This window comes from Leuciscus leuciscus (assembly GCF_965113295.1).
Source record: "Leuciscus leuciscus genome assembly, chromosome: 5".
NCBI classification, from domain to species: Eukaryota; Metazoa; Chordata; class Actinopteri; order Cypriniformes; family Leuciscidae; genus Leuciscus; species Leuciscus leuciscus.
In genome coordinates, this window is record NC_138729.1 from 43,761,503 (window position 1) to 43,781,900 (window position 20,398).

General features: G+C 36.7%; 1 pseudogene across 1 annotated transcript; it reads right to left on the reverse strand.

The window, feature by feature from the left end:
* Nucleotides 1–768: 768 nt before the first annotated feature.
* Nucleotides 769–19,403, reverse strand: LOC309498663 (annotated as a pseudogene). Its single transcript has 6 exons — nt 19,377–19,403; nt 18,530–18,613; nt 9,889–10,023; nt 7,357–7,381; nt 3,439–3,628; nt 769–891 (listed from the first exon to the last, which is right to left on the reverse strand). The product of its transcript is annotated as an uncharacterized misc_RNA (transcript).
* Nucleotides 19,404–20,398: the final 995 nt, after the last annotated feature.

Sequence of the window (20,398 nt, forward strand, 5' to 3'; positions counted from 1 at the left end):
GCATGCACGCGCACGCACGCACACACACACACACACACCTATTTAAGTGAAAATGTATTACCCCATGAGACATAATCCAAATGTGCTTTGGAACAAACAGAAAAGGGATAGAACATGAAAACTGAGCACAAAGACACTGATAGAAATGAATAGAAAAAACTGGTGCAAAGTTCACAAAGCTTGTCAAGAACATGTCATATTTCACCACCCCCCAAAAAAAAAAAAAAAAAAAAATATATATATATTTTGTGTCATTAAGATTTGCATTGTGACATTTTTCCCTTGACAATTCAGTTTCAAATTCTTGTCACTGCAATGCTAAAAATCTCATAAAATATAAATTAAAGTTATTATTTAAGTCAATAAATATTCATACATCATGGCAGAATTTGTTGTATTATCTTTCGTATAATCTTGTCCATACAGTATGATAACTGCATTACAGTATTACAGTAATAAGAATCTACTTATTAAATTAAAACAATTTAATCATTTAAATGTATTAATTATTAATAAATGTATTTATTAAGAGCAAAATTCATTTAATTATATATGAATTATTTTATATATATATATATATATATCATTATATTAATAAATATATATAAATAAATATAATTTCATATAATTATTAATTATTTTTTAATTGATTATATATTAATTATATATCAATTCTTATATTTTATGTATATCTCACACACACACACACACGCATATATATATATATATATATATATATATATATATATATATATATATATATCTATATCAGGGATCACCTGATTGCAGGTTGTATGTAGTGCTCTTGGTGGTCTGTGATTGGCTGACTCTGTTGTGTAGCCATGAGTCGTACTCCGCTTTGGGCATCTTTACCACATTCTGCCTCACTATCTGGAAATAACAGGGAGAAAGAGATACATACAGGGAGAAAGATAAAAGAGTACTTCTCATAATTACCAGTCTCTAGCACCCTAACCTCCCAGTTCCTGACAATAGCTTATTACACACTGGATAATCTGTCATTATACGGCTCAAATGGCTGGTTGTTACCGGCGTCCTGTCTGGACTTGATCTGAGGTCAGCAACATTTTGGCAGTCACAATTAAAGGATAGGAATAGCTAGAGAAGCTGAGAAACCTGAAATCTAAAATTCAAAATGATTATGCACACATTAGATTAAAGGAAAATCAGCCAACTGTCCACAATGTTTTATTTCAACTTTATAAGAATGGGTAAATAAAGAAATAAAATGACAATTCTGTCACATTTATGTTGTTTTAAACCTGAACTAAAAAATAAAATAACAGCGACATGAAGGTGATTAAATATTGACAGGATTTTTGATGGAAGTATCTCTTTAATTTTGCAGAAAAACTTCAAGAAAATGGTCATAATAACCAGGTAAGTCGCTGCTATTGGTAGGGGGCCAAAATCACAGTGAAGCAGAAACTAAAAGAGGTTTGTGTGCTAAAGACGCTTAATATTTTTGAAGCAAGCTGGTGATAGGACCTCATAAAAAATGATTTGATGTATTTATCCTTGACAAGATAATTAGCACACAGATAAAAGGCCTAATGAAGTGCCATGCGGATCTGAAAGAAAGTCTTGCCGATGAAAATGCAGTTAATCTGTCAGAGTAAGAGACAACTGCACTGAAAGACTAGATAACTGCAGCTGACAGTTCATTAGCTCCTTCTACTCTTTATGTAATAAACTCAGTTTTTCATGTGTGGCAAGAATTTACGTATAGGAGCTTAAACTTATACCGGTCTAAGCTGATATATTAAGAACGATGACATTCAGTTAATAACGTAAAGCATTAATTAGATGTAAGACAATTAACTTTTGAACAGTATATCTGGTAATATACACCATCATTTAAAAGTTTGAGGTCGGAAGATTTTATAATGTTTTTGAAAGAATGCTCACCAAGGCTGCGTTCATTTAATCAACGATACAGTAAACAGTGCTATTGTTAAACATTATTACAGTTTTCGATTTTAAAGTGAAATGTATTTCTGTGCAGCCATTACTCCAGTCTTCAGTGTCACACGATCCTTCAGAAATCCTTCTAATACGCTGATTTCATCGATGTTTAAAACAGTTTTGCTGCTTAATATTTTTGTGGAAACATTCTTTTCCCAGGATTCTTTGGTGAAAAGTTGAGTTAAAAAGAACAGCATTAATTTGAAATAGAAATCTTTTGTTGTATTTTCTATGGCTTTTCTGTCACAAATGCTGAATAAAAGTATTAAGGTTATTAATAAAGATATTTTGTTATCTGATGTAGACATTCATACATTTATAAGTGTGTCTTAAGTGTGTAAATACTGTTTTGGCCCACTATAGAATGCAAACGACCCAGATATGTTGTAACCATTGTAATGACCGAATTGTTTCTCTAAAGTGAAAATTGAGTGACAGTAAAATGTAGCATAATCACACATAAAGTCAGCATGAAACAGATTGTTTGAAAGTTGTGATTAGTCTTTTCTTTCATATTGTGACGTATATCAAAAGGCAGGACTTGATTTTGTCCATTGGGAATTGATTGGATGGTTGTGTTTTGCTATTACTGTAGGCGCGTTTCCATTACAGATTTGCGCAAAACTTTTGTGCTTTTTTCTAAATGTCGACAAAAAACTATTGCGAAATGACGGCATTTCCATTAACTGATGTTATGCGACTAAAAGTTCATTTTTTCCTCTCGCAATAAGTCATTCCAAAAATCATGGTAATGGACGTTAGGTTTATGTATATCCCTGCCACTGCACTGGCCATTATTATTAATCAAAAGAGACGTAGGCGTGTTTTCCAAGCATTAATGGCAAGGAAAGACCCTTATACTTGAGAGTGGCACATACAGTATGAGGTGTTTCTGGCTGGTTCTCCCTCATATCTGCTTCGAAGTCTTGATTGTGGCATTTCTTTGAGGTTTAGAATCCAGTATTCCTGTAAGTCTTTTATGAGTTTAATAAAGAACTCTGTCTTGTATTGTGTCCAAACACACCGCGTCATCTACGTCAGGTGACCTGTAAATGCGCAAAAACTTTCCATTGCAGTTTTGCGAAATATCTATTTTTCCGAATTGCCTGAAAAACCACCTCATGCGAGTGAAAAAACTTTTTTGTGATAAATGGGAGTTTTTCCGAAATTCCATTGGCCGTATTTTCAATTCGCAATTTCAATTTGCGCAATTTAAAGGGTAATGGAAACGCGGCTTGTGATGTCATGTGAGTGACAGGTTGTCCCACTCTTATGGCAGTAAACACATCAGAGAAGAAAAGTCATTGCAAGAGGGAGGTAAAAATTATGTGCAAAAAAAAAATGATATATAATAAATAATGCAATATATATCTCCATAAAATTAAATAATTATACATTTTGATTTCATGGTGACTTTAAAAGTGCTCAGTAACTAAGTCAGCTGTCTTGTACCTCTACAGCCACACATAGATCCGGGCAGCAGAGCTCCCACAGCTGGAATGAGTTTAAGATCCTCAGGAAGTTGTGTGGGTGAAGTCTCAGCGTGTGGCTTTCTGTAAATCCACTCAGTTTCTCCAGTAAACGTGCCACCCTCCTGTCTGAGTATTTGATGGGGGCCAGATTACTGAGCAACGCTGAGAGCCTTCAGTAGAGACACACACACACACACACACACACACACACACACACACACACACACACACACACACACACACACACACACACACACACACACACACACACACGGACTGTTGGTGTAATGTTATTGTAAACAGCAATGTTGAATGCATACACACACTCTTGCACCTGCAAGCATCCTGTAGGGTCATTCACGTTAACATTGAGCACACGCACACACACACACACACACACACACACACACACACACACACACACACACACACACACACACACACACACACACACACACACACACACACACACACACACACACACACACCAGCACATTAAGTGGTTTTGCATCCGTGTTCTCTAAAGGATTGGCACTGATGCAGACCATTAAACATTCACTGAACACACTCGCACCACTGAGTGCTGTATGGATCCTCGGTGCTGTCTTCAGTCTTGTGCTCTTGGAGAGGCCACTGAGGTTATGGAGGTTACAGCAGAAGGGATTCGTCCACCGGACACCATATTACAAAGAGACCGGTATCTCTGGACCCCAAAATCCCATCTCTTACTAGAAAAGAGAAAAAGACTAAAGGAGAGATGTTTACATATATTATGTTGTTATAGTTGAGATAACAATTTTCCTTGTTTTGTTGTGGTTGGATATGCAGTCTTTGAGACTGATTAGTTTTCTTGCTCTTTAAAAACTTTCTGTACATTTTACAGACTACAGGCACATAGTACTAGGGGTTGGTTTTTATTAAAATCGTTAGTTAGAAATTAGAAACATTAGTTAACTACTTTAAACTAAGAATGAACAATACTTCTATAGCATTTATTCATCTTAGTTAATGTTAATTTCAATATTTACTAATACATTGTTAAAATCAAATGTATTTGTTAGTTAATGCACTGTGAACTAACATGAACAATCAATGAACAGCTGGATTTTTATAAACTAACATTAACAAAGATTAATGAATACTGTAACAAATGTATTGTAACAAATAGGCAAGCAGCTTGGTGAGAAGGCAACAACTGTTGGCGCAATTATTAGAAAATGGAAGAAGTTCAAGATGACGGTCAGTCTCCCTCGGTCTGGGGCACCAAGCAAGATCTCACCTCGTGGGGCATCAATGATCATGAGGAAGGTGAGGGATCAGCCCAGAACTACACGGCAGGACCTGGTCAATGACCTGAAGAGAGCTGGGACCACAGTCTCAAAGAAAACCATTAGTAACACACTACGCCGTCATGGATTAAAATCCTGCAGCGCACGCAAGGTCCCCCTGCTCAAGCCAGCGCATGTCCAGGCCCGTCTGAAGTTTGCCAATGACCATCTGGATGATCCAGAGGAGGAATGGGAGAAGGTCATGTGGTCTGATGAGACAAAAATAGAGCTTTTTGGTCTAAACTCCACTCGCAGTGTTTGGAGGAAGAAGAAGGATGAGTACAACCCCAAGAACACCATCCCAACCGTGAAGCATGGAGGTAGAAACATCATTCTTTGGGGATGCTTTTCTGCAAAGGGGACAGGATGACTGCACCATATTGAGGGGAGGATGGATGGGGCCATGTATCGCGAGATCTTGGCCAACAACCTCCTTCCCTCAGTAAGAGCATTGAAGATGGGTTGTGGCTGGGTCTTCCAGCATGACAACGACCCGAAACACACAGCCAGGGCAACTAAGGAGTGGCTCCGTAAGAAGCATCTCAAGGTCCTGGAGTGGCCTAGCCAGTCTCCAGATCTGAACACAATAGAAAATCTTTGGAGGGAGCTGAAAGTCCGTATTGCCCAGCGACAGCCTCGAAACCTGAAGGATCTGGAGAAGGTCTGTATGGAGGAGTGGACCAAAATTCCTGCTGCAGTGTGTGCAAACCTGGTCAAGAACTACAGGAAACGTATGATCTCTGTAATTACAAACAAAGGTTTCTGTACCAAATATTAAGTTCTGCTTTTCTAATGTATCAAATACTTATGTCATGCAATAAAATGCAAATTAATTACTTAAAAATCATACAATGTGATTTTCTGGATTTTTGTTTTAGATTCCGTCACTCACAGTTGAAGAGTACCTATGATAAAAATTATAGACTTCTACATGCTTTGTAAGTGGGAAAACCTGCAAAATCGGCAGTGTATCAAATACTTGTTCTCCCAACTGTATTAAGGTTTGATTCAGTGATGTGGAATAATCATTTTTACTTGACTTTATTTAGATGTTACCATTTTTCTGTCATTTTTTTAAACTTTAGTTTTTAGTTTGAAAACTATATAAAAGTGTGATATCCAGTTAAAGAAACAATCATAAAACAAAGATTGCACTTTCACCGGTGTGGTTCCCCATGAAAAAATAACTTACTTGGCACAGTGGTCCAGAGCATCAGATAAATTGAGTTTTAACTCTTCTGCTTTGTCCACAAAAGATGCCTTTATCCCATCCATCATGGCTTTCTTCTGGTGGATGAGTTGAGTAGTGGTAGAGCTTCGCCTCACAGGGGAACTAAAAAAACACAAGGTAGGAATAAAGAGAAATATAATAGTAATATCATTCTGTACACAACAAAGGTGCCTTTACATGGGCAGTACACATGTGAGGGATGTACAATGGTGCATCGGAGGGCAAGACAGCATGAGGATTGGACAATTACAGTAAATCTATGGAGCAGCTCCAGCTGGGACGACACCCTGTCTGCACACTTTTGCACAACACTTTAGACAGGAGATGAAGGAGGAAGACTCTTGCACACTCTTGTCTGTTATCTATAGCATATTAGTAGGTGGAGTGTATGAAAATAAAGGTCAATGCAAAAGGTCCACAGCTGTACTATGGCTTGATATGTGGATGAGTCACAGGGCAAGACCTTGTTTGGAACAAATGAACAACATTACAGAAAAAAAATACAAAGTTAATATGTAAGCTTTAAACACCAACAGATCTGCAGCTTTTATGATTACTGTGGGGTATTTATTTGTGACAAAATATAATCTGTTGTGTATTATAATGATTATGTGACACTGAAGTGGGTTAAAATGGCCTGATCATTTTTGGTAATTTCTTGTGTTGCCAACGGTCACAATATCATAATTCATAGCATAGGAGTTCTGGGAACAGCAAACAAACCTCATCACTCTCTGAGACTCTGTCTTCTCTCCATCTGTGTTTTGCTTGGCCTCAGGATGGACTTTGACTGCATTGTTGTTTCATAATGGAGACAATTGGTCACATGAAATCCCACAATAAACACATCACAGCAATCAGGGGTCATCACATTCTCACATGCCGATCAGATGATATGATAACCGACAAAATTACATCAGCCATTACATGCAACTACAGACGACTGCAATCAATTTATGTTACTATTAAATTACTATTACTATATGCTTATTAGCATGCATATTACTAGGAGGATATTGGTTGTTTATTAGTAATAATAAATCACATATTAATGTCTTATTCTGCATGACCATATTCTAAATCACTTATTCTAACCCACTACCTAAAGTTATCAACTACCTTACTGACTATTAATAAACAGTAATTAAGAGGCAAAAGTCAAAATAGTGAGAATTGGACCCTAATGTAAAGTGTCACCAAGTTAACATTTTATAAATTATATATATATATATATATTTAAAACAAATTACATGTGACTGGTGCCCCTTAATATATAATAATAGTTGAAGCGGAGGTGAGTTGGTTATCAGAATCACAGCTGGGTTTAAAAACACTTCACGATTCTTGAAGGAACTTCTGGAGATCTGAAACACACACATATAAACACGATTTACATTGTTTTTCAAAGAGGCAAAACAATATTCCAGTCATGACAATTGTTATGTACAAGTTCCATTGCCATATATATCCATATACACATTTCCTTTTTTAACTAGAAGGGGCATCGATGTGTAAATGATCCAAGCACGCCCTCTGCTGGACGATTAATATTTCACACACTAAAATTATGACCCGCCTCTATGTAAACAGAAGATGACAGCAGAAATTAACCTTCATTCAGTCTCTATATTCATTTAATAAGCATCCAAATAGATTTATCACCATGAAAATATAATCTCCCTCAAATACAACACTTCATTAACTTAGACAAAACATATAAATCTTGAGTAAAAATGAATTTTTTCATTACATAAAATAAACTAGGATGCTGTTGGAGACAGATGAAAAAAGACATAACTCTTGAATAAATTGGCTGGTTTCATGCCTCATAAATACAAACCATAAAGATGTCATTTTCAGTACTCAGGATTTATTATCTATTAATAATATATAGACTTATTAAATTGGGAGATTAATCATGTCTATATAAGCTTGCATAATAAATAATGACTGCTCACACTGATTCTTCCCATCACTGATTATTCTCAAATACATTCTCATGCAGCAGGTTTTATCCCAAAACCAATTAAACCGGTAACAATAAAACTTCAGTAAAGAGGGATATCTTCAGAGTCCAGCTCTTGGATTTCACTCTTAAATCGGTTTGGATTAGTCTCAGGCTCGATTAATTGGCACGGCCGAAAGAGGCTTTATTAGGCCTTTTGATTCCTTTTATAGGGAACGAAATAAACAGTAAAGACTGTGAGAAAACAAAGGCAGTTTCGCAGAGCTTAAGCTTTCATCGGGGCTCAGTACTTCTCTCTGATCTACTCTGTGGGGTCTACAGAGTCTTCAGGCAAAAATAGAGGACACCTATAGTGCGCATTCATCCCCTGTCGCACGGTGGGGCCCAAGCCGCCACGGGAGCAAAAACAGCATCTGGGGCATAGCAGACACAAGCATTTTACAACCCAGAGAAGGAGAGCACAGAGAGGAGAGAAATATTTGCACTCACAAAGAAGAATCACGGAAATGAAGCTATCATCCACACCAAAGAGCTTTCCTAAAAGTGCCCATGTCAAACCTAAAATCCAAATCTGATGGATTTTGTTTTGTCTTTCTTTGTCCTGTGAACCAAACAGCACAGCACTGAAGTGCATGGTGATGATGATGATGGCATGCACTGTTGCCATGACAATGTGCTACATGTGATTGTGTGAGCAAGACAAGTGACAGTTCGGTTGGCAGTGAGATGGAAAACAGATAACTCTCGTTTTGTGCTCCACCCATCAAGAACCAGACACCAGTGAAAGTCACTCAGGCTGTGAATCAATGAGTGTGTTTATCTGTATCAATTTCACAGCAGCTGTGTCGTGTTGTAAATTGCTTCAGAATAGTATCTCGATCTGTCCCTAGGTGTTTTGCACTAACAATGGCAGCCTATGGAGCAAGCTGAGGGTTAAACGCAAAAATGTGATAACTGTATTTTGGTTAAAGCACTTTTTAAAATTTAAAACGACTACTTTTGTTGTCTATTTGTCTAAATAATACTTTTGAGGTGGCACGACTTGTCTCTGGTTACACACTACCATTCAAAAGTTTAAAGGTCAGTAAGATTTCTTATTAACCCTTTATTTTACAGTGTCCTTGTTACATTACACGCAGTTACTGTAGTAATAACTATAAATTATGCATAATAACTTGCAACTAGCCCTAAACCAACCTATTCCCAACCCTAACCCTACAGTAAGTAAATGTAGTTAATTACTATTACTCAGTACTTAAATGTATAATTATACTGTAAAACGGACATGAATTTTTTGTTTAAAAAAAAAAAAATCTCATGAAAAATTTAAATAATTTCATATTTTAATAGAGCTTGTCAACTTGATCAAATCCTATCTTTCTTCCTGTTCTCAATCTGTCAGAACTGACAATCATAAATTAACTGTCATTAATAAAACTGACAATGAAAAAAAAAAAAGGATCTCACTGACCCTAAACCTTTGAACGTTAGACTCTATTGGTTCTATTGAAGATGGGTATTGTATAAATAGCTGAATCAGAATTTAAGGCCAAACTATTCATTTTATAAGATAAAGTCATTATAACTAGACTCCAGAAAAGTTTAATGTATTAAATGTTATGCTATGTAAATGTTATGGGCATACTTTCCAAAAAGTGTAATCAATTTACTTGTGATGCATGTCCACTTGATAGCTAGACTTCCATTATAGTTTTCTACAAACTCAAAATTGTCTGTGTCAGTCAACAGCATTTCATAGATTGTAAAAACATCCCAAATAGTCCTATAAAACAGACAAACTTTGACATCTTCTTGTATGCCTTAGCTGCTTAGAACATCATGGAACTGTGAAGAGCTCACGTAATCAGAAAGATTCATGCATGAAGGTTGACCATTGTGACCTACATTCTGATGATGAAGAATCAGAATCGGATTCTTGTACGCTCAGAGTCTCGATGCCCTTGGTGTAAACAGCCTCATCACAGATGTGCTCTGGAGCCGCTGTCAAAGACAACAAGCTACCCACTGATGACCACGGTGCTGAGGAGAAAAACACACTAAGAGTGGAGGTCTTCCAGGTCAGATGACTCCCTGAAGAAATATGTAATGGCCTGGATGTGAGATGCAGCGCCTTTTAGAAAGGGACGGAAGGAAAAAATGTATCTCATGAAAACATATCGAGTCGACATTTCAGACCAAAATCAAGAGAATTTTTTTCGTTAAGAAAGTTAAGTCATTTTCAGGATTCTGTAAAAAAAATTTAAAGGGTTAGTTTACCCTATAGTGAAAAATCTGTCATTTTGAAGCGTCAAAATGAAGCGCCACCCTCATGTCGTTCCAAACCCGTAAGACTTTCGTTCATCTTCAGAACACAAACGAAGATATTTTTAATGAAATCGGAGAGCTTTCTGTCCCACCGTTGACAGCTACGCAACTACCACTTTGACGCTTCAAAAAGTTCATAAAGAGATCGTAAAACGAGAAACAAAGAATTTAGCGGTTTAGTTCAAATTTTCGATCACTTAATCGAGAGGAGAACTGGCCCCCGACTGAGCCTGGGTTCTCCCATGGTTTTTTTTTCTCCATTAGGTCACTTGATGGAGTTTTTCGGTTCCTTGCCACTGTTGCCTTTGGCTTGCTCAGTTGGGGATATTTTGGGGATATTTAATTTAATTTTATCAATCAATAAATTCCTCTTGAAACAAACTTTGTTGTATTATTTTAATTTAATACTGTGAAGCTGCTTTGATACAATCTGTATTGTGAAAAGCGCTATACAAATAAACTTGACTTGACTTGACTTAATAGAATGAACAGATTGAATTTAAGCTTTTATTCACATATAAACATTGATCCGAGCATAACCTGCTTGACACGTGAGAAGAAACCTCTTGCGGAAGCTCAAACGTGCTGCGTAACACACAAGAATGCCTCAAGCACGCCAAGCACTTCAAGCATGTCAAGCAAACATGATTGGGCTTCTGTTTACCACAACTGTTGTATGAATGTTTCTATGTGAATAAAAGCCTAAATTCTAAAGTCTCTTCAGAACCTTTGGACTAAACCACTCAATTCATATGGATTAGTTTTACGATCTCTTTATGTGTCAAAAGTAGTTGCGTAGCTGTCAACGGAGTGTCAGAGAGCTCTCAGATTTCATCAGAAAGATCTTCATTTGTGTTTCAAAGATGAACGAAAGTATTACAGGGTTGGGACAACATGAGGATGAGTAATACTGACCGAATTTTCATTTTTGGGCGAACAAACCCTTTTTGCTCTACTGTAATGATAAAAGTAAAAGAAAAAAAAGAAATCCAAAAGAATGTATATATTTACAACATTAAAGGTGCATTGCGCAAGTCTCTGAGTTTTTGCCGAACTATGCCCCCTCTGGCAGCAAGCGAAACTGCAGCCAGAAGTGTGCACGCTCGCGGACAAAAGTTTTCTTTTTTTTATCTTACGTGGAGTTTGCGTTGGTGTTTGAAATGAACTACAAGCCGGTCTCTTAGAATCCATCTTCTACGGAGAATGGCGGCGAATACACAAACCTGCCAGACAGCCAGGTGAGCGTGCCGTGAACGCGCATGACGTCACGCCCAGTCTAAAATTCCGGCCCGAATCCCTCTTATTTATTTTACTTTACAGGATTATAGAGACAATCTCAGTGATCAGAGAAGGGCTCATTCAGCCCATCAGGCAATTGTTTAAGCATGTATGGGTTAGAAAACGGGTATTTTTAACATGAAAAAGTTGCTTAATGCACCTTTAAGACTATTAATATTTCTATGTGAAGTTGCTTTTAAACGTCTGTATTGTATAAAGTGCAATATGAATAAATGTGACTTGATAAAATGTAGAATCCTACTGTTTTAAATGTTTCAATACTATCTTTTTCCACGCACTATTTTGCATTATTATAGAGTGTATACCATGCAGCATGCTAGTATCCCATCACAAACACAACCAAAGTTTCTTGATCAATGGCCACAATGGCGATGGCTCATAGCTCACCACTTGATTACCAGCTCACATCTTCAGCCATTAAGCCACCCTAAATAATTGTTGCCTACAGTTTCTTTCTGCCGAGAGTGTAATTAGCCCTTTTCTTATTTACTGTGTCTTCCAGAAAGCAACTAATGTGACACACTTGTCTAAAACCCACTGGCGTGCTTGAGGAGAACACATCGCTTCATAGAGCTCCAGTGGAGCCAGAGGAACTCAACAATTCCAGCGAGAAAGAGCTATTTGGAAGAGAAAACCTTTGGCGGGGCGATAAACTGCTCCCACTTGGCTTCTATTGCCTTTTCCTTATTCAGCCTCTTTATCGTGGTTCTGCTCCTTCCAGGGTCCCTGAGAGATACGGAGAGAGAGAGAGAGAGAAGGACAGACAGAGACAGATAAAGAGACGCACAAAATTTCTTGACATATTAATTATTTGCGTGATCTCTTCATAATGTGCTCACCAAACCTGGAGTATTATCAGAATCATATGTCACCTTGAGAGGACGGAAAGAAATAGAAGGATGGAGCAAAACAAGTGCGCACATCTCAAGCTCCCTCTCCTCTCGGCCTGGGTTTTAACGGCGGCTGATAAAGTTTCATTATTTTTTGTAATATCTGCTCTCTGCCATGCTGTACCGTTTTCCCATAAAGCTTCACTTTATTGGAAATTGGATTCTGGGATGGTAGGAGCCCCTCCAGGCTCTTCTGGGAGACGCTTCTTACAATTTCTCTCCCTCTTTTTCCATTTGTCTTGGCCTCCCTCTCCTCATCCTTCACTACCAACCTGTAGCTCCAGGAGATGAGGGATTAAATTCTCTATCTCTCTTTTTCCTCCGTATCTCTCTCTTAAACACCACCTAAATTCGAGGGCTTCATCATTTCTCCATTAACTCTGATCCTTGTTGTTCCAGTTTGTTGTTGTTGTTCTTGTAAGCTCTCATTAGGTGTGATGGCTAGTATCTCTATTACTATTGATCAAAATTGAGCTTAGTGATTTAAACAAACCCCTAACCCTAAAAAGGCAGCTATATATTTTAATGTACACTACAGTTCAAAAGGTTGCGTCTGAAAGATTTTTATATTGGTCTCGTATGCTCACCAAAGCTGCATTTATTTGATCAAATATACAGTAATATTGTGGAATATTACACTTTTAAATAACTGTTTTCTATTTGAATATATTTTAAAATGTAATTTATTCCTGTGATTGTAAAGCAGAATTTTCAGCATCATCACTCCAGTCTTCAGCGTCACACGATCCTTCAAAAATCATTATAATATGCTGATTTACTGCTCGAGAAACATTTCTTATTATTATCAGTGTTGAAAATGGTTGTGTTGCTAAATATTTTTGTGGAAACTGATATCTTTTTTCAGGACAAAGTTAAAAATTTATTTGAAATAGATTTGTTTTGTAACATTTTAAATATTTTTTGCTGTTTTTTGATGAATTGAATGCATCCTTTAATAAATATTGATAAATAGTATTGCACGGATTGCAATCATCTGTTTCATCTTGGTGCAAAATTATGCTCTTAAATAGTCTTGTAGACTTTCGGGCTTGAAGCTTAATATTGCAGTGTACACGTGATAATTTTAGGCAAAAGATAAGTAAAGATAAATCTTTACTGTAACTTTTAATGCATCCTTGCGGAATAAAAGGATTTTTTTATATAAATATTTTGATCAATAGCGCATAAAACCACATATACAGACCCTTTCCAAAAAATTTGAATATCATGGAAAAGTTTATTTATTTCCATAATTCCATTCAAAATGTTAAACTTCCATAGATTATAGATTCAGGGCCCACAACTTAAACGATTTCAAGTATTTAGTTGTTTATTTGTACATAATTTGAGCTTCCAGCTCATAAAACCCACGAAAACAGGATTTAAAAAAATGTGAATATTACATGAAATCACACAGTAATTACACAGTAATACCATGGTCATTGAACCAGGGTTTGGTTCTTTTGGCAGTGTGGGCAGGTGCAAATCCTGCTGGAAAATGAAGGAAGCATGAAGTGCTCTGAAAATGTCCTGGTAGACGGCTGCGTTGACTCTGGATTTAATAAAGCACAGTGGACCAAAGTCCTCTTTTCTGATGAGAGCAAATTTTGCATCTCATTTGGAAACCAAGGTCCCAGAGTCTGGAGGAAGAATGGAGAAGCACACAATCCAATATGCTTGAAGTTCAGTGTGAAGTTTCCACAGTCTGTGTTGGTTTGGGGAGCCATGTCATCGGCTGGTGTTGGTCCACTGTGCTGTCCACTCAACGCAGCCGTCTACCAGGACATTTACAGAGCACTTCATGCTTCCTTCAGCAGACAAGCTTTATGGAGATGCTGATTTCATTTTCCAGCAGGATTTGCACCTGCCCACACTGCCATGTAATATTCAAATTTTTTGAAATCCTGTTTTCGTGGGTTTTATGAGCTGGAAGCCCAAATTATGTACAAATAAACAACTAAATACTTGAAATCGTTGAAGTTGTAGGCCCTGAATCTATAATCTATGGAAGTTTAACGTTTTGAATGGAATTCTGGAACTAAATAAACTTTTCCATGATATTCTATTTTTTTGGAAAGGGTCTGTATATAATGTAAGTCAAGTCAAGTCAAGTCAAGTTTATTTGTATAGCGCTTTTCACAATACAGATTGTATCAAAGCAGCTTCACAGTATTAAATTAAAATAATACAACAAAGTTTGTTTCAAGAGGAATTTATTGATTGATAAAATTAAATTAAATATCCCCAAAATATCCCCAACTGAGCAAGCCAAAGGCAACAGTGGCAAGGAACCGAAAAACTCCATCAAGTGACCTAATGGTGTCCTAAAACTCCATCAGGTGACCTAATGGAGAAAAAAAACCTTGGGAGAACCCAGGCTCAGTCGGGGGCCAGTTCTCATTGTTGTAAGTAACAATATTAAGTGTGATATAAGACAACAAAATTGGAATTGATAAATATTTAAGAGTCAGGTGGCCACAAAAACTATGAAGTGCCTATATGAATCCGAACCCTATTTCTAACATTCTTGCATCTTCAAATATCATTTAAAATATGAAGGTAAAAAAATGGTGTAAATCTAATTAGGTCAGGGATGGGCAACTATGGTCCTGCAGAGTTTAGCTCCAACCCTGATAAAAACTCACTTGCCTGCATCTTTCTAGTAATCCTGAGGACATTGATTAGCTTGTTCAGGTGTTCGATTAGGGTTGGAGCTAAACTCTGCAGGACAGTGGCCCTCCAGGACCCAAGTTGCCCATCGCTGAATTAGGTCATGACTTCAGGGGACACAGTCTGGTTGTCTGTATTAGTGTGGTTCAGTTCACACACACACGCACACACGCACACACGCACACACGCACGCACACACGCACACACACACACACACACACACACACACACACACACACACACACACACACACACACACACACACACACACACACACACACACACACACACACACACACACACACACACACACACAACAATATGTTATACACAGACCATCTGCCATTTTCCAGAATCAATGTCACTTTAAAAAAGACGCACATGTGATACATTTCTAAGCTATTAAACTCAATTTTATGCATGAACAGACAGTTTCACAATCACTACATGCACATGAAACCAATTAAACCCAACCAGCAAGCACTCTAGAAGAGGTTACACCTTCCTAAAATACAGAAAAAAAGGTCAGGCGCACAGTACTAATTTTCAGAACACTAAAGAGTGGAATTCTGCCTTTTCAAAATTGCACAACTATTTATGAAATCCCACCATCCAAACGTTTGGGGTCGGTAAGATTTTTTGGTAAAGCTTTTCAATAAGGTTCCATTTGTTAACATTAGTTAACTACATTAGTTAACATGAACTAACAATGAAAAACACTTCTAAAGCATTTATTAATGTTGATTTCAACATTAATGCATTATTAAAATCAAAAGTTGTATCTGTTAATATTATTTAATAGACCTAAACTAACATGAACTAACAGTGAATTGTTGTATTTTTTATTAATTAATGTTAACAAAGATTGATACATACAGTAACAAATGTATTGATCATAGTAAGTTATGAAATAGTCAGTGCATTAACTAATGTTAACTAATGGAGCCTCATTGTAAAGTGCTACCGATTATTTAAATATTTTTGAAAGAAAAAAAATATATATATTTTTTTCTTTTATGCAAACCAAGGCTGCATTTAATTGATAAGAATTTTTTAATTAAAATTTAAAATAACAGTGTTCTATTTTGATATTTTAAATGTAATGTATTCCTGTGATGCAAAGCTGAATTTTCAGCATCATTACTCCAGTCTTTAGAGTCACATGATCCTTCAGAAATCATTCTAATATGCTAATTTGGTGCTCAATAAACATTTCTCATTATGATAAATGTTTTAAACAGTCGTGCTCCATAAAATTTTTGTGGAAACTGATACTTTTTTTTTTTCAGGACAAAGTTAAAAAGAACAGCATTTATTTGAAATAGAAATCTTTTGTAACACTTTGCTGTCACGATCCATTTAATTCATCCTTTAATGATCAACAATAAATAATATTGGACGCATTGCAATGCATCTTCAAAACATCTGTTTCAACTTGGTGCACAAGTAGTTAAATTACGCTTTTACTGAGTTTTGTTGACTATTGGGCTTGAAGTTATATCACTTTATTAGTGTATGTTTTCTCACACACAACTGAAAAAATGACCGCTGACCAAAAACTGGAATGTCTATAATTTATATTGGGAATGCCTCGATACAAAAATCCTCACAAAAGGCCACGGGTGGCCTAGTATGAAATGCTCTAGGCTAGTAATTTTAAGATTGCCGGTTCAAACCTGGAACAGGCAGTTCAAGTACTAGAACACAGTTGTGCCCTTGAGCAAGACAGATAACTTTTGTTTCCAGTGGGGATGCCAATGTAGAAAGCATTCTGGAGGATACTAAGGATAAAAACATAGCTGTTAAATGACAAATCAACTAAATCAGTTTGCCTGAACAGAACAACTGCATCTGAATCCCCCAAAAATTCTTAAAAGTTAAAGTAGTCAGATTTTTTTTTTAATGGAAGAGTTTATTGACCCTTTAAACAAACCAAAAAAGTTTGCATGTGTTTTTGTTGAGTATCATATTTAATACATCCGGCTATTATGGCTCATGCAGTATGATAGGAGAATATGGAGCTCACACTCAAGGGAAAAAACGCCTCAATTTTATTCAGAGGCCAAAACTAATCAAGAATATGCAATTTTGTGCAGTTGTTGATATTTATATGGGCAAAAAGTAAGATGAAATTCTGATAGCTTGTAATGTAAGCAGACTACTTACATGCATACCAATATCAGGCGTCACACAATATCGCCCAATAATATGACTTACAAAGATGATATTTAATGGTTTTATCAAAGCTCTGTATTTAGTTTTTTTTGGAAGTGGCAAAACATGTAATACAATGCAGTACAATGATAATTGAGAGATGTACAAATAAACATTACTTAAAAGCCTGATGCATAATATTTGATGTTCACATTTTAACATGATTTTTTTTTTAAATGATATACGGATAAACAAGTTGTAATGCTTTGGTTGTGGTGGTAAGACAGCATTCAGCAGAGAGAGTGAGAATCCAAACGCAGTTTATTGACAAATATAATCCAAGGTCATAGTCCATACCAGGCAGAGGGTCAAGCACATGTAATCAGTCCGAACACAAATACAATCCACTGAGGCAGACGGGAACAAGAAATCCAAAACTCTGGAAAATATAAAGAACCCAGGAACTGCTCAAAATGCTGACAGAGAGTATGAACCAAAACAATCATACAAGACTTCATACTGAATGAAGGAAAAAGGCACTTAAATAGACAGGGTGATGATCAAATGAAAGAAGAAACAGCTGAAACGGATAAACTAATAACAGAGTCTATGGAAACGGTGAGGGACTAGGCTGGCATCAGTTGGCACATGTTGGCACCTGCAGCCGACAGATGTAACACAAGTAAACCTAATTTGCTTCAGTCCAGTAGGTGAATGTCTTGATAACTAACAAAATAACTGTAATATGGTCTCTTTGTTTGTCCCTGGATTTTGTTATGCTTCCTGTTCCATGTTCTGCCTGCCATCTTTATAGTCCTTTTGTAGTTTTTCATATTGTTTTCCCGTTGATTGTCTGCGTCTTGTTATCTCGTAATCTTGTATATACTTGTGTTGCTTTTTTTAACCTGCAGTTAGATCCTCTCCTCTGTCTGCCTTCTCTTGCTTCCGCTTATTACAATAAAAGTTATTCTTACATTTCCTATATAAAAATCTGTAGATTTCACAGCAAAAAGATTCATATGGACCACAACATTTTTTTAGAATGATATTAAAAGGCCTTTCTTTAGAGTCCTGAAATCTCATGTTTTCAAACTGACAAAAATAAGAAATGTTTCTTGAGCACCACATCAACATATCAGAATGATTTCCTTTCAGAAACAGAATTTCTTTGTCCCAGAACACAAACTCTATTATTTTTTCTCACTCACCTGCATCCCAACAGGAAGTAACAGGTTCAAATCTTCCAGAACGTTCCAGAGTCAGTGCCTCCAGTAGCCAATTCAACAGCACAACTGACGATACACACACTCGCTAGGAAAAAAAGCTTTTTTTTTAAATAATATATATCCTGGAAATCATATTTAGAAAGTTAAAAATAAAAATAAAAACACCCCCAGTATGCAAATGAAATGATCCTGCAGGGCACAACATGTAACCTTGTGTCAGCAGCTTTAAAATCCTGTATAATTGCTTAGTTTACAAGTTGATGTACAACATAAGACCTAAAACATGCTATTCCACAGAGAGCCTTTCTGACAGCTTTGTTTTCATATTTTTTTAAAAACACATAATCAATACAGAATCAAAAGCTTTGTATATCTTGAAAGCCCTCTTGACAGAAAAACAGCAGCAGACTGAGGCTGTCTAGCAAATCTTTCATCCAGCAATAAAGAAATCTATCTATCTATCTGTCTGTCTCTGTGTTATATGTGAGTCGGTTGCTTTTGTGAGGACTCCTTTATGGTATCGACAGAGTTTTTGATGAGAAACATTTCTTTTACTTTTTGTATCTGTGCGAACACACCTATAGACACTATGGTGGCACTGTCTGTGGAAACTGTGAGAAACAAATCCAATGTTAATTGATTCGGTGTTCAATCTACTGTTGAACGAAAAAATAAAATACTATAAAATAAGAAACAGAGTAAGAAAGAGAGAGAGAGAGAGAGAGAGAGAGAGAGATAGAGAGAGAGAGTTACACTGACTGTGCTTTGGCTCATTTGTTACAAGCTAACATTTCAAGGCCGTCTCCATGTGTAAATTAATTCCTCTCACTTTTTGTTCAACATGAAGTAGAGGCATCGCTTTGCTCTCTGCTTTCTGTTGAAACTTCAAGGTTAAGATGTTTAATCAGGCCTCTGATGAATGACATCCACCTACTCACTGTTAGCAGACAACAAGCTTCTTGACATCACACAACCTGTACGGGTTAGTTAGCCACAATGTGACACGTGGGTTAAATATCCGGCTTAAAAGACACAAAGGTGATGAAACAGGATTTCTATATCTGCCATATTCAAGCATGACCAGGCACTTAATAATAAGATCTTCATTCAAAAGTCCCAAAAACAATCATTTTTATAGCTGTTACATAATACAACCACATTGGGTCTATACTTTCAAAATAAACTTGAGAAATACGTCCATATGGTGTATCATTGCTGTAGCATCACTGTTTCCGTCCAGCAGATATGGACAAGAAGTGTGTGCGTGATGTACAGGGCCCCCCAAAAAATTATCTGGACACTTTTAGATACATTAAAGATGATATCAGTGTCAAACTTGATAACAAAGTATAAAATCAAAAGGCATGTCCACGCAAAGCACCTGCTTGGTAAATCATGCAGTGCGTATGAATGATATGAACAGCCTTCAGATCCAGTAGCGTAAACCTCTTACAGGCCGCTTGAGGTAACGACAGTATAACCACCATGTCCCCATCAAAAGCAAAAATGTTTTTCAAGTGCAGGCAGAAAATGCAAATAGCTTATCAAAGAAGTAATGATGCATCGAAGATGTACTTTGATTCCAGCATGACATTATATTCCATCAAGAGACAGTGTAAATGAGCCATGTTTATTTTTTCTTTTCATTTTGTTGCATTAGATCCTTCTAGTCAGAGGGAAATCGCTCTATCCTGCTGGGTGACACTTATGGTTGAATGAATTTTGTTTTTCTGGAAGCCGAGACCCTCGCGGTGAAAACCCTTTCAAATTTCTGTGGCTCATTCCAGCAGAGAAAGGCATTATATTCCTGTTTTCCTTCTAGTTTAATTCATTTATATGTTTGTGTGAACA